Below are 15,295 nucleotides of genomic sequence, written 5' to 3'. Positions count from 1 at the left end.
CCGTAACTCCCAGGTGGCTCTCTCTGGCCATACAGTTACTGCACAGGGGTTGTTACTGCTCTGGAGCTATGAGATGGTAGTCTTTGTGAGGGTACATGGTATTTTTAATTTACCCATTGGTGCCATACTTAAGGAAAATCTTGGCCACATTGAAATCAAATGGGAATTTTGATTTTGACTTCAGTAAGGCTAGGATTTCATGGCTAGTACGCCTCTCACCAGGCACATCCGTCCTCAGGATTGACTGGGCCTGCGCAGAAGTATTGTAAGCAGGAGTAAAAGGGTAACGTGCCCAATACACCCACCTAAATGAGCCTCTGAGCCAATATATTTTCCACATGGTGTGGAAACACATTACTTCTACTAAACTTTTTATATAGATTAATGGATCTCATTAGAGAAGATATTTACTTCTGGTGAGTATGACACCACCTTTGGTACACTCACTGTCTGTTTCCCTTTAACTTCTCCACTTGTTATAGTCTGAAGGGGTCCAGCTAGCAAAAGATGGTTTGTGAGTGTGTGGAGGTAGACAGTGACTCAACTATCCTCAGGAGCCCCATGATTGCAAGTGGGAGAGAATGTTTGATTTTGAAGAGAAAGTCGTGGGCATCCATCCAGCCAAGGTAACAGCTGTACCATTTGCACCAATGTCAGACATCATATGACCTTTCAAAGTCCATCTTGCATCTAGACAAAATAAATGATGACCCTGAGGGGGGAAGGGGGGGGGGGGGAATCCTGGTTCCAGTGAAGAAAATGGCTAAACTACACTTGACTTCAAAAGGGCCAGGAGGTCACCCTATGTTTTTTGAGAACATCCAAAGTGCTATTAACAGTTCTTTCTTGTGCACCAGTAGAAATAGCCCACCTGTTCATGGCAAGGAAAAACATCAGGAACAGCAAACACAATCTCCAGATGACACTTTCCCATAAGGCATTGCCTAGACTAAGATTTAAAGGTGTGATGTTAGCATGCTAATGTGTGCGAACACGCTTTAAATCTAGTGTAGAGAAGACACCCTACCTTACTGTGGGCTACGCTAGTCAAGTTAAAGTGCAGGTTAGAGCCCAGACTTTAATGGGACCATTTTAGCACATATTTAAGTATATTTTACCTTGTCTACATTACACTTTGACCATGTTAGTTACCTCACGTATGCTATCAACACACCTTTTATTCTGCTTTAGGCAAAGCCTATAGGACCAAACGTGATTGCAGAAGGAACTGTTTTGAATCAAGGGCTTGATTCTGCTCCCATTTACACCGGTGTCAATAGGGAGTAGCCCCCTTGCAGTCAGAGGAGTCTTACTTTGCAAGACAGCAGGATTTCAAAGATTATGGCTTATGTAAAGTCTTCACTTACTTTCATAAAAATGCAGCTAGCTGCATACCCATTTGCATAATGATATTATTTGCATACTGAACCCTGCAAAACCTTAAATCCACTATTGCTAATTGATGAAATTCAGTTAACTCTATTTTATACTGTAGTAGACATTGAACTATATTGAATCTTGATAACTATAGTTTGGGCTCCAAATATATATTTACATTTCCCTTATGTTCTCTTTATGATTCAGTAAACTGGGTTAGATTTGAAATAATGGAATATTTTTTCACGTCAGAAAATTTGTACTGGTATTTTCTATTATATGAATGCTGCTAGTGTATATTTTTATTGCAGTTAGTTCAGTATTGAAGTTTAGTTTGGGAAATAGGCATATTTATGTTTCCCAGTATTTTCTCAGTTAATATTTTGTGGGAGAAGTCTAACAGAGCCATAAATTGACAATCTTTTATGGCTTAGGATGCTAGGTTTTTAGGGGGTACTATTAAATCTTTGAAAAAACAATAGAAATAACAATAACATTTAACTTGTAATGTTAAAGGGCCACAGACAGTGCTTAATTTATGCCAGGGCTTGCCAGGGCTGAATCATGGCCCCTCTAGGTTTGGCAGTTCATAGCCCTGGCACTTCTGGGCTTGCTGCATCAGTTATGAATGTAAAAAAATTGCTTGAGCCCCGGCACCTCTTTCATTATAAATTAAGCACTGGCCACAGAGGCAAAACTAGCAAATTATTAACTCTTTTACTTCATTTCCTCTGGAATTCCTTTGATAGATAGGATATTACCTGAGTGTTAACAATGAGATGGTGTACTTCCCAAGCTATTCACTGTTATTATACCATGTCTGGCATCATTATGTTTTCGTGAGACATAGCAGCTTTTGCCAAATTGTGATTTATCTGATCAAAGGATTCAAAGAAAAGACTCATCCTTACACACACAGAGCAAATTTATGTCTGCACTGAGTTGCGCTCTCAGATCTTGTTCTAATTCATAGCGGGAGGAGAAGGAAGGTAAAGCGGGCTCTGAAGAGAAACTATCAACTGGGATCGAGAACAGGAAGAAGAGTGAGCCAACATGGTCCAAATGCACCCTTCCTTTCTTTTTTCTATGGACAACCCAATGCATTTGCTCTCAGTACCTACTGCAACCAACTCTCTCCTATCCACTTCTCCATCCAATCTTCCTGCAACTCCCCTCTTTAAATAAAAGCTAAACAACATTGCACTGTATTTTTTAACCTTGGATCACAGCAAGGGAGAATATAATAACCCTAAACTCAGACATGTCAGTGCTACCTCAGAACTGAATTTTCATCTCTGTTAGAGGTTTTGGGAAATGATTTGCTAACACTTTTGTTTCTGTTGTTTAGTATTAAGTAGCACTTATCAACTCCTTCAAAAGAAGCAATAGCATGATACAATTTGGCAGCACCTATAAATGTATTGGACCAGTGCTCCCTATAGTTCATATCTCTGTCTCCAAGAGTGCTCATTACCACATACTTCCGAGGAAGGTGCAAGAAACTCCATAGTGGACAATTGTCAACTAACCTTTTCAGAGAGAGAAAGCTTCTTTCTGAGGCTATGTCTAGACTGTTGGCGGCAAATTCGCCGCTGTCAGATCAATTTATCCGGATCGATTGAGCGGAAGTGGAGACCTGCTCAATCAACCCAGAAATTGATGCTATTAATCCACCTCCACCAGGTGGAGTAACGCTGCATCGATAGGAGTGCGTTTCCCATCGGCGCAGTGAACTGAAGACACTGCGGTAAGTAGGAGTTAGGAAGTCGACAGGAGATATGCAAGCTACTGTAAGTAGCTTGTGTATCTTCTGTCGATTGCCGCCAAATTTGGTGGCAAGTGTAGACATAGGCTAATCCTTGTCAGGTAGTGATTATTTTATGCCCCAAAAATTTGAATTTATATCCTTTATACATTTTTTATCCTTACTAATCAGTTTGGGTTCTCTTTATCTATATATGTCTAATCCTTTTTGAATCCTACTAAGCATGTGGGCCAAGATCCTCAAAATTATTTAGGCACCTAACTCTCTTTGAAGATCTGGGCCCAGATATCCATAATGTCTCATGTCAATGAGTTCTATAGGTTAATTATGCATTGTGTAAAAAGTATTTCCCTTCATCAATTTAAAATGTATTGCTGTTCAAGTCTTAACACATCAGATTCCATTCCTGGGCTAGGCTAGGACAGACCTGCCACTTTTCTGAGACTATTTTAAGCTTTCATTTCTTATGATGATTCCATATGTTATTAAATGGAATCATTGTTTAACAGAACAGAAGAGTGAAAATGAAATATAGGTTCTGTTCCTGCTTCTGCAACAGACCATGTGCTGTATGCATTGAGCAAATCACTAAAGTCATTTTTATAATGGAGAAATTTACTACAATAACAACAACAAATCTCCACTGGCTCTAACATGAATTCAGCTGAATTAGTGGAAGTGATAGCGGGATTCCACAGCTGGATGCCCATTTTTACCAAAGCTTCAGTTAGCATTAGCTTTCAACGGGCTTAACTAAAATGGTGGTGAAAAGATGTCTTGGTGCAGGAGCCTTGTCTATAGTAGGGTTTCACTACTGCTAATATGACTTCAGTTAAAACAAAAGGATTATTTTTTAAGTTTTCCCTGTGTAGACATAGCCTTATATTCTCTGTGCCTCAGTTTTCTCATCTGTAAAAAGAGGCAAAATACTTATGGACTTTACTAGTGTGTTGCTATTCACAGATTTCTGTAAAGTTGTTTAAGATCCTTTGATGAAAGGTATTTAGCATTCATATATATATTTTCAAGTGGAATGTTATGTGTTTTAATGGTATTTTGAATATCTGAAGGTGTCTCTCACTTGCAAAGCAACTTTTGAAATCTTGATCTACAAAATATTACTGTGACCTTTTTGTTATTGCAGTAGGAGAGGATACTGATGAAAAATTAATTACACTACTAAGCCCCACTTCAGCACTGAGAACCACATGGCTACATGGACCCAGATCCCAGCCTGGAGCTGCTCCAAATTCTGGTTCGTATGTGCTTTCCATTACAAGATTTGCAGTTTTGTTTGCTTGTGCTTATGTTTTTGCCATCTACCTGAAATGGGAGTTAAAAATTAAGGTTTGTACAATATATTAAACCAATAAAATAAGTAAGAAAAAAGTATTTCAGGTGTTTGGGCTCTAGATTTAAGGTCTATATCTTATCTAGCTATCTTACCTGTCTGTGACTCCATCATGAGTACTTCCCAATATAGAAAATAATAACAATCTTATTCTTCTTCCTTCCCAGCCTGGAAGAGAAATAGTTTGATTAGCTGCATTTTATATTATGTGAGTATGCATCTGAAGACCTTAATGAAGGAAGATAAAGTCAAATAAGTGAGCATTGCTCTTAGTTTTAAATTTGGTAAGTCCTGGGCCCATTCTATCTTTTGCATGAATGACTTGTATAGTCTGGGTCCAGCTCCTGTGAAATTTTTGTATCCTGTGTGTGACACTGTCTGAAATATGACTCATCATGTGGGGAAGGGGCGGTGCCAGGAGGGAGGAGTGGCCGCCATGGTGCCGCGCTGCTTGGGGTCAGGCCTGGTGCCAGAGTGGCTCCTGGCCAGCCGCTGAGTGTGTCAGGTGGGAGGGAGGGAGAAAGGCCAGGTCACCCTGGGCACTGGGGGCTGCTGCGCTCTGCACTTCCATGGCCGAGCCTCACTGGAGGCTCCATGGCCAGCCCCTCAGCACCACAGAAATATTGGTGGAGCCAGGCCCACCATCCTCATTGTTGGTGGAGCACGGGCACCTCGGGCCCATATAACTCACTGCCTATGTTGATAACCAGTGTAGGGAATCAGGAGCACTATTTGTGACTGGTTGGTGAATCTAACCTCAGTGTTAGCCACCAGTTTTGGGAGAATCTGCTCTCCTTTTCGCTGCCTGTCCTGCCCTTGGCATTTTCAGGTGGACTACCCTAGGCACATATGGGTCACACCTTGCTCACGTGCCTCCCTTTGTTGACTAATGGGTTCCATGGTTCCAGTGGAATGTAGCGGTCACAGGCAGTTATAGTCACATGGGAAGAGGCTGTCTCTTAAGATGCTAGATTGAATCTAACAGCTGAATATTAGAACAGAGACTTAGAACTAGATTCTATATTCAATGGTGTGCTAGTGCAGAGAAAAGCGTATTGGGGAATGTGCTCCCAGTGGTCTTATGCAGCCAGGCAGCTGCATTTTGTACTAAGGCATTTGATTCCTTTTCTAGATAGTAGTTGAGATAATCAAGCCTGGCAGCCATCAGTGCATGGAGCAATGTGGCCAAGTCTGAGTGTGATAAAATGAAGCAGGATTTTGTGGCCAGCTGTAGCGGGGCATTGGTATTTTTTTTTGCTGACGTGGCTAGTTGAGCAACAAATAACACTGAAGAGTCCAAAAGGACTGCAAGGGTGTGGTGGACTGCAAGGGTGTGCTGGACTGATTTAACAACCTGAGGGAAGATGTCACAGGGGGAATAATGTAACTTGTAGGGAAAAAACAACAGATTTTAGGAGTTGTGCAGTTTTGTTGGGCAGTGCTGTGAGGCTACATGCATTGTTGCAGAGACCACAATCAGGGAATACACCAGTCCAAGGTGTAGAAACAGGTTGCTGTCAAGATGTTAGCTGCACCATCATTTTTCCAGCAGCAGTGACTTTGCTCACTTCTATTTACAATGAAATATGTTTTTTAATGAACTTTCATATTTCTGATTATGCCTGAGACTCAACCTACAAACAAATCACGTCACCTGAGCTGTGTTTTTAAATAGATGTTTAAAAAAAACACTTAATTATTTTTTATTCTGATTAATGCATCAAGAAATGTATTCTTAATAGTTTCAATTTAACCACATTCATTACATACTATGTGGCATGTAATAGTCTGATTGTTTCTGAGGTCTATATAGGTAGCAAAATATGAGAGATTATTTTGACAAAATAGTTCTGTTAGCGATTAATTTTTGCTTAGCCAAATGTCTTTGGAACTGTATGGCCTTTTATTCTGTTTCTGTGTTTGCAAGCTAATTGATCTAGTTCAGACTGCAGATTGTGGTGCCAATTATAGACATTTGACAGGATTAAGGACTATAGGATTACATGTAGTCAATAGATGAGAATGTATAATTAAGAGGTGCCTTGGTACTTTCTGCTCAGTATTCTGCTTCTCCTTGTAACATCCACTTGGATTCTGTTCTAATTCATTAATATCAGTGAATGATACTATTTAGTTAGGGTTTCCAGGATCAGGGCCATGTACTTGTCCTCTTAAAACCCAGTATCTCTTCCTCTGAGGCCAGCCTTTTTGTAACCCTGGCACTCCTTTGAAGTCTATTGCCTAGCAAATAAGTGTCTCCCACCTTGCAGGATTTCAACAATCTGTAGATTAGAAAATCTTGAGAATGTTACCCAAGTAGAGCCTAAAGACTCAGAAACCACAGGGCAAAAAGAACGAACCCTTTCAGCCCCATTTTTCTTTTTTTAATTTAATAAATTTAAAGTCTGTCTTGATCCTCGGTAGGCTTGGCTCACAATGTGTGTGGGTTGGCAGCACATCTTTGGCATGGGTCTCCCTGAGAGTCCAAGGGGCTTTGACTTTTTAGTCAGTAAGGGTACGTCTACACTGCAATTTAAGCCTAGACTCAGCTTCAAGCTTGAAAACAGAGCCCCCTTCTGTCTATACACAGGGTATGTCTATACTGCAGTGTAAGCCCAGAGTTAGTAGAACTCAAGTCTGCAGACCCTGGTTTGTTAACCTAGGGCTTGAGCAACTATGCTGATTTGTAACCCCAGGTTAAGAATTGTTGAAGCCTGGATCCCAACCTGGGGCTCCAGCGTCTACACTGCACTATGAGAGCCTGAGTCCAACAACCCATATCTCAGACTTCCTAGTGCTCTCCCAAAATGTGGCCACTCTAGCCCTTTGTTCATGGTGCAGTGTGGGAAAACTTGACTGTCCAGACCAGGAGTGATTGCTCTCATAGCGAAGCAGTGTAAAAAGCACCCCAGATTGGACAATGAGGGGACACAGCTGTTCAATAGTCCAGACTGTACCTGGGGAATGTCACATGATCAGCTGGGATAGTGCCTTGGTGGCCTCATAATCCAGTATGTTACTGATGGGAGCCAACAGTGGGCACTGAGTGGGGACAATGAAGTCACTTGGTTGCTGAAACAGGACCCAGAGCAAGCTTTGAAGCAGAAGCAGAAGCACATTCTGGATCCATACTCAGAGGAACTATTTAATTTCCTGCAAGAGGAACAGCTTGCTGTGGAGCCTGCAGCAGACACAAAAAGGACAGAAGCTGCCTCTGAACCCTGTAAGTTTCTGGCTCCATTTTAAGATTTATTAATACAGTAACAGGAGGGATTTCTGCTCTATGAACCAATGCAAACATTATGAGAAACCACAGCTAGCAGTATGTATCCCCCAATGGTGAATTGTATGCCAGCGCCTTGGCGTCTCCCCTCTCCTTCTCCATGTGAAGCTCAAAATGGTGACCAGGAAAAGCAAACAGTAAAGAACACTTTGCAAATGTATATTTACTGGCAAGGCACATATTTTTGCTAGGGCCATTCCTGTTTCTTAAAAATAATAACCTTGCATTGCCATACCTGTAAGTATGCTGCTCAAACCCACTCAAAAGTCTACTGAGCTGCCTCGAAACAGTGAACCATGTGGGGGTGAGGAGGTAGAAATGTGTTCCATTTGCAAATCTAGTCCAATTCAGTTAGAGGTAGTCTGTGCAGTCCATAGGGCACAAAATCATTTGTGCCAAATATGACTGGGGTTTGAAATTTTGTCCAGAAATATGCTGGGGGAAAGAGGAAGGCTGTGGATTTCTGCATGTTTGCATGCACCATAACAGGGAAAGCCTTGTGGAAGCTAACGCAGCATCCTGTTGATTCTCATGAATTCTGACCCAATCCTGGGTGCTAATAGCTGCAAGCTTCCCTGAAGCAGGAACTCGAGATAGGTAGTCACTTTTTGGGGAAGGGCATATTTTCCATGGCCACATCTGTCGCTCACCAGCCTGCTCTATTCATAGCTGTGCTGTTCAGATGCAATATATTTGAATACTTCATTTTTATAAACTGCAGGTTTCCCACCAGCAGCTTGAAATAACATCTCCGTTTTCCAAGCAGGCACCACAAGAACTGTTATGTCCTCCAAAATGTGGAAGGCCTGAAATGACAGAAAAAGCTTTTGTAGCCTGGCCACTAATGTCAGTCCCCATTTCTCCTACCCCAAACCCAAGTAGTTCTACAATTTTCTAAAATAATAATAATAATAAAAAAAAAACAGCTTTGCATTTTTAACTTACTGTTGCTTCTTTTGCTGTGATTAACTAGGCTGTGTCCAGATGACTTCTGTGGTTTGAACCATCCCAGTCACAATATATTGAACTTCAGTTTGTAAAAGTATCACTTTGTGTCCTTGAAATTCCACAATTCTATGCTCCTGCACTGAGCTATTTGAGATGACAACCCTCTGTCTCTTGTCCTGTTCCAGGCCCCTTGACTTCTACTGGCTGCAGCACCTCCACAGCTTGCCCACACTGTAGCAGAAGCCTGGGCCAACATACCCTCATGGACCATCACAAGAAGAAGCATTTCCTTGATGAACTTATGGTTGAAGTTCTGGAGAGGGCTGTGACGGAGTGCCACAGGAACGATGCTCTGGAATTGCTCAGGGCTTTAGTGGAGTGGGTCTCCCCTCAGGGCCCCTCACACCAGTGCTGTCGCTTCCTGAATCTGGCCTTGGAGCGTTCAGCACCACGGTTCCACCAGGAGTTCCTGCAGTGAGTCCCCCTGGATGGGACATCTGGGGAGGTCTTGCATGGCCCCTTTGGGGTCATGCACCCCATCTTGTAATCAGAAGCGATTCACAGCGGGCATGGACATCAGAAGGGTTTATTAGTCCTCTGGAACACAGTGTGGAATAGACTTTGTTGGCAGTAGGGATGTAAAAATTAGTTCAATTTAAAATCCGTTTAAACATTCTAAAAATAGAACAGTTAAAAGCTGGGGGGAGGAGCGAATGTGCTGGGCAGCTCGCCTCCCCCCCGATCACTCGCTGAGCCCAGCTGTGGCTTGCCCCCTCTCCCCCACGCTGGGCTCCACGTCGCTTGCGGGTATCCAAGCCCAGCTGCGGCTCACCTCCGCTGGGAGCCAGGAGCTGAGCCCAACTGTGGCTCGCCTTCCCCCCTACCCCGCGCTGGGCTCCCCACCTCTTGCTGGAAGCAAAGCCCAGCTGTGGCTCCCCTCCTGCGCTGGACTCCTCACCACTTGCTGGAAGCAAAGTCCAGCTGTGGCTCCCCTCCTGTGTTGGGCTCCGCATCTCCCCCGCTCACCGGGAGCGAAGCCCAGCTGTGGCTAACCCCCGTGCTGGGCTTTGTGCTTCCCCACCAGAGAGAGCTGTCCAGCTGCTGCTCTCCTTCTCCCCCCAGTTTAAACGGTAACCAGTTGTTTAAAACATTTAAACAGCTGATTACGGTTTAAACATTTAACCTTTTGCATCCCTAGTTGGCAGATGAATCAGAAAGTTACAGCAACAACCATCTGGGGAAGTTCCAGAGCCCCATTCTTGGGCTCTGCTCTTGGGGATCCCCCATAGGGGACTGTCCCTTACCCCCGCCAGCCTCAGACACACACCCCTAACCCCTCCCATCTTTTGTCTCTTTCCCGGGCAAGGTGGTCACCTCTCCTTGTTTCTGCCTGCTGCAGCCTGTTGCAGCCGGTTGGCCCAAGGGAAGAGAAGTCCTGGCCATTGTTTGTGTATGTGTAGCTAGAAGAAGGTCCACCTGCCCTCTAGTGGTCTCTGCAATGATTGCACACCCCGATCCCATAATTGAAATACATGATTAACACAAAGGGGAAACTGAGGCACATGCACAGTATTCCAAGAAAACATTAAGAATATCTCCACTTCATCACAAGGGCCAACAAGCAGATCCAGTTCCAAAGACAGAGGGACTTATGGTGACAGGCAGGAGGAAAGGTGAGAGGCAGGCTGGCTGCACAGCTTGACAGCAGGGTTTCAGTGTGGGAGAGGGCGCTTGCTTCGCAGTTCCTGGGAAGGGAACAGTGGCTATGGAAGGAGGACAGAGATCAGCAGAAAGAACTGTTTGTGCGGCTCCTATCACTAATGACTCCAGGGGAGCGGGTCCTGCTGCATCGCCCACGCCAGGACCTGAGTCCCTGTATGCTACCCTGTGCTGCGGTCCAGAAGCAGCTTGGAAGACTCATTGGCTAGACAGCCCATCGTGGTCCCATGAGTAGCTGGGCAGGGCAACCCTGCCCCATGCAGCCCTCCATATTGACTCCTTCCTTTGTGGGTGCCTCCACCCCACCTCTCCCAGTGCCAAGGGTGTGGGAAAGAAGAAAGAGTGGCCAGGGGACATGCCAGGGTAGGGGGTTTCTGTCTTATACATGGTTTCACTGTTTGCACTTGTTCATGGATTTTGTTTTTATTTTTTCTTTTCTGTAAGGTTCTGTGACTGGTGTTTTGGGGTAGTAATGGAAGCTGGCCTGCCTGGGAATGAATGAATGTTGTACTTTTCTAATACATGGTTATAAATACAGTTTATTCCATCGAGAAAGGGTATTGCTATCACTGCTTCACATCATACAATGTGTATTCAAAATAATAAATGCAAACGTATGATCAGGACAATTAGGAATTAGTATGCAAAGATTATCCCTCAATAGTTATCTATAGCAATTTATACTTCAATCACTTCCTTATGTGAATCCATATTGTGAATAAACCTCACCCTCCTTTGGTAAGTGGTCATGTCATTCATAAATACACTGCATAGCACTAAACTCCCAACCCGTGCAAGCACTGAAACTCCCACAATCAGTGAGCCCCCACCTCTTCACAAGCACATTCATACAGGTACTATTCCCCCTTTCCATCAGGCCACACAAGTCCATAATGTGGGAGCACAAAGTATCCCTGACTTCTGTTGCCCAGCTGCATCCAGCTCCGGCTGTGGTAGGTGCACTTTCTGGCTGAGGGCACTGATTCAGTAGCTCCTTGCTGTCATAGCTCTATTTAGGGGGAAACGGCTCACCTCTGACTTCACAAAGGTTGTGAAGAGCACAGTAATGCAGACAGCATTGATGACACTGGCATTCAAACAGGTCTGTGAACATCTCCAATGGGATTTAAATCTGCCAGAAGCAAATTCAACAACCATTCTACATCTGCTGAGAGTATAATTAAACTGTCTTTCACCATGGCCTCTTAGATCAGGGTAAGGTTTCATAAGCCAGGGCAAAAGGCAGTATGTGAGGTCCCCCAGAATAACAGTCAGGACAATAACACCATTTATGACAATGTCATTTGTTGGGAATAGTATCCCAGTCTGTCCATGCATATAGTGAAAAACCCTGGCATCATGATCCTTCCCAACGCAGCCAATGTTGATGTTCAGAAATCAATCTCTGTGCTTCATGAGGGCTTGCATAAAAATGGAGCAGTACCGTTTGCAGTTTATGAATGCATGTGCTCCTTCAGGAGGGCAAACTATGGGCATGAGTCCCATCAGTGGCCCCAGCACTCAAAGCCAGCAATTACTTCAGAAGTATCTTTTATGCCGACTACTTTCAGGTAAACAACATGCCTGATTGCCTCAGAAACCTCTGCCACCACTTTCCCCCATAGTTGACTTCCCAACCCCAAACTGGTTGACAACAAAGCTGTAGCAGTCTGGGGTACCCAGCTTCCAGACAGTTCTAGCAACACACCACTGTACCAGCAAGGGGGCCTCCTGCAGGGGTCTTTACACTGGAGGGTGAAGGCAAGTTGCTCACAAAGCTCCAGAAATGTGGCTTTCTTCACGAGAAAGTTCTGGACACACTGTTAGTCATTCCAGGTCTGCATGATGATGTGATCCCACCAATCTGTGCTTGTGGACCTGCACCAGTCTACATAGGGGGCATCAGTGGCTATACCAGATATCATAAACAGCATAAGCCAGTGCTAGTTTGCCATGCCTAGGGGACAGGGTCTTCTCCTCTTGATCCATTGTAAGCTCTGTCAGTTGCCTTCAAAGGGTCAGAAAATACCCCGAAACGTCCACCAGCACATCTCAGGTGCCTCCTCCAAGTTGCTGGCTTCCGTATCAAGGAACGCACTGACCAATATGACTGCATGGCAGACGGCATTGGCAGCCATTCAAACTTCCCATCACGTGCAAGGTGAACAGTCAGGTTCTACCACAATGCATCACAGTCAAAGGGTTAGAGCAGTCACATTTCAGGAGGTCACTAGGGAGTCTGGGCTATGGCTGGTTTGACTCAAGTCTGGGTGCTGTAGTGTGGACGCCAGGCATGGGCACCGGAAGGACAACAAGAGGGGGGGAGGGCAAGTTCCCAATTGCCCGACTCTCCTGGAGCCCCAACCAAGCCCCACAGGCCCAGCCTACCAGATCTCCTGCCCCTCCCATCAGTTTCCCCTTCCCTGAGCCCCTGCTGCTCCCCTATTCTCCCTGCTGACCAGCCCTCAGACAGGCATGGGTCCTTCCTGCTTCCCACACCTGGCAGGTCCCTGGCACCAAGACAGGCGAGCGAGAGGTGAGGGCTCAGGTGCCCGCACGTGGCTCAGTGCAGAACGGGACCTGGACCAGGCCAGGTCATGGCACGCTCCCTCCCAGCCGGGTTTTAAAGGGAGGGGGTAATGGCCTTTGTAAATGGGGGCGGGGGGGGGTAGGAGTCAAGACCCAAGTGGCAGAGGAATTAATATTTAACTATCCCACAGAGAACCCACGTTTCTTGTGTTAAAACGTGGGGGAGGTGCCATGGCTCCTGGTCCAGCAGAGCCCCAGCTTGGAACATGCTTAATGGGGGTGGCCAACCAGTGTAGATGCTCCTGCGCCGGTTTCCCTAACACGGCTCAGCGGGCTCAAGCCCCACTGGCCCTGGCAGAGCCCAGGGGCTCCACCGGGCGCGCCTCCGCCTTTCTGCCGGGCAGCGCGGGGTGAGAGCCGCGCGCGCCGTGACCACAACGTCACCCCGCGGCCGAGCAGCAGCCGCCAGGCAGCGGGGGAGGGGGCGGAGCTGTGCCTGGCCCCGCCCCGCGCACCTGGCTCGTCCCGGCTCAGCCGCCCGGGCCGGGGCCTTGGGGGGGGAGGGCGCTCTCAGCGCATGCGCCTTCTGCGGAGTCCCGCCCCGCGCCAGCCACTCGCTCTGCTCCGCGCTGCTCGCTGTGGGGAAGCAGCCGCCGCCGCCGCGCGGCCGAGCCTCCCGTGGCGCCTGCGAACGGCCTGGCGGGGCTCGGGCTCGGCAGGTAAGAGGCGGGGCGGGGCGGGGCGGGAACGGAACCGCCCCCCAGCTCCCCGCCGGCATCTACAGCCCGCCCCCGCCTAGAGCCCCCCGGCACCCACCCAGCGTCCCCCACCCAGCCCCTCCCTCCCGCCCCTGCCGGATTCCCACCGCCCCCTGCATGCCGCACGGTCAGGGGGGACCAGGCCCCCTGACCCCCCCCCCAGGACCTACCATCCCTTCAGCCCCTGGCACCCCCCGGCCCCTGCATTGCCCCCCTCCCAGACACCCAGCGCCCATTTCCCCTTAGCCCCCTGCCTCCCCCAAACACCCAGCAAGGGTCAGCTCTCTCCAGGCACTGGTCACCCGCAACCCCTGGCACGACCCCCTTAGCGGACCCATAACCCTGGCTCCTGTCCAGAGTCTCTAGATTAGCCCTCCCCCCTCCAGAATGCCTCTGCAGAGCTTTGTCCATATCTCCGCTTCCCCCCCTCCCCCCCGATATTTTTTACCCCTTCTACAGAGCTTGCAGAGTCCCACTGCTCCTGTCCCAGCCGCCGGAGCCTTCTGCAGCCCCCATTAGCCTGGCCATAGCACCCTGTGCCCAGCAACAGCACTAGCACTGAAGTCTTGTACCTGTATAGATCCCCCTTACTGACCACCCCCGAGGAACTCCGGCACCTATCCAGAGTCCCTGCATACAGAGAGAACTAAGAGATTTGTATGGGTGCCCATGACTTCTCCTTAGCAGCATACATGTAACTGGGCCAAGCCTCTTTTCTGAGACCCTCTTAGGCTCATATATCTCATCTCTTCCCTGGGACCCAAACAGACCCTCTCCCCTTTTCTTCTTCCCAGCCAACCATTTGCAGACTCAGCACTCACATGACACTAGCAACAACAGTGATCTCTTTCTTCCCATGAAGACTGCTTCTATGCAGAAAACTACAATTCATACAAACACCTTTTCCACTTTCTTCAGTTGGAAAGATTTATTTATGGCTCTGCTGTGCCGTCCAATATTCAGCAAAATTTCCTACTGGAAATCTGTGGGGAATGCTCCTTAAATACCAATGGCATGATATATATAGCCCATTGGTCAGATCTTGCAATGAAATTGTGTGTGTGTGTGGATGTGTGGGGTGGAGAAAGGGGAGGGGAGAGGAGAGAGAACTATTCTCTACAGAAACATATTCTTTATTTATTTGAATCCTTCTTTGGTTTCCTTTGGGTCTTTGCTGTGAAGTTAGTTGATGAGTAAAGATAAATTGTCAACCGGAAATCCAGTTAAAAAAATACAACAAAAGTAGTTTCAGGTACCACCCCCGAAACTATGTCTGTTACGCACCTGTTGTAAAGATTCAAACAAACCGGGAAGACTCAAGCTGCTACAGAAAGAAATGTCAAATGCACAAAGTAAATAATCTGAAAAATGAATGCTTCTCTCTAATGTTAAAGTAATCATGATACATTTAACATCAAACCAAAGCAGTTTTTTTAAATCAATGGTGCTCCTTTAAATTCTTGCATATTGTTTGACATTCCAGCAGAACAACAAAATCAAGAAATTGGGGAAAATGAGTGAAATTAGGGGCTTGATTTTTGTTGTTTTAAAGGGCGATGTAGGGA

The 15,295-nt window shown here is 46.3% G+C and overlaps 1 protein-coding gene across 2 annotated transcripts in view; it reads left to right on the top strand.

Annotated features, from left to right (window-relative positions):
- The first annotated feature begins 13,554 nt into the window (after positions 1 to 13,554).
- RAB3IP (RAB3A interacting protein) overlaps positions 13,555 to 15,295 on the top strand; it is a 45,819-nt gene continuing 44,078 nt past the window's right edge. The window contains exon 1 of one of the 2 annotated variants that reach the window (XM_067564037.1): positions 13,555 to 13,691. The gene's annotated coding sequence lies outside the window, so the exon portion shown is untranslated. The remainder of the gene's footprint in view (positions 13,692 to 15,295) is intronic. The other variant, XM_067564036.1, reaches the window with a different exon arrangement.

The sequence above is a fragment of the Emydura macquarii genome, unplaced genomic scaffold (genome assembly GCF_026122565.2).
Source record: "Emydura macquarii macquarii isolate MOO-44397 ecotype Brisbane River unplaced genomic scaffold, CSIRO-AGI_Emac_v2 contig_2636, whole genome shotgun sequence".
Taxonomy (NCBI): domain Eukaryota; kingdom Metazoa; phylum Chordata; order Testudines; family Chelidae; genus Emydura; species Emydura macquarii.
The sequence above is the reverse complement of the archived record's forward strand: the minus strand, read 5'-3'. Positions and strand labels throughout refer to the sequence as shown.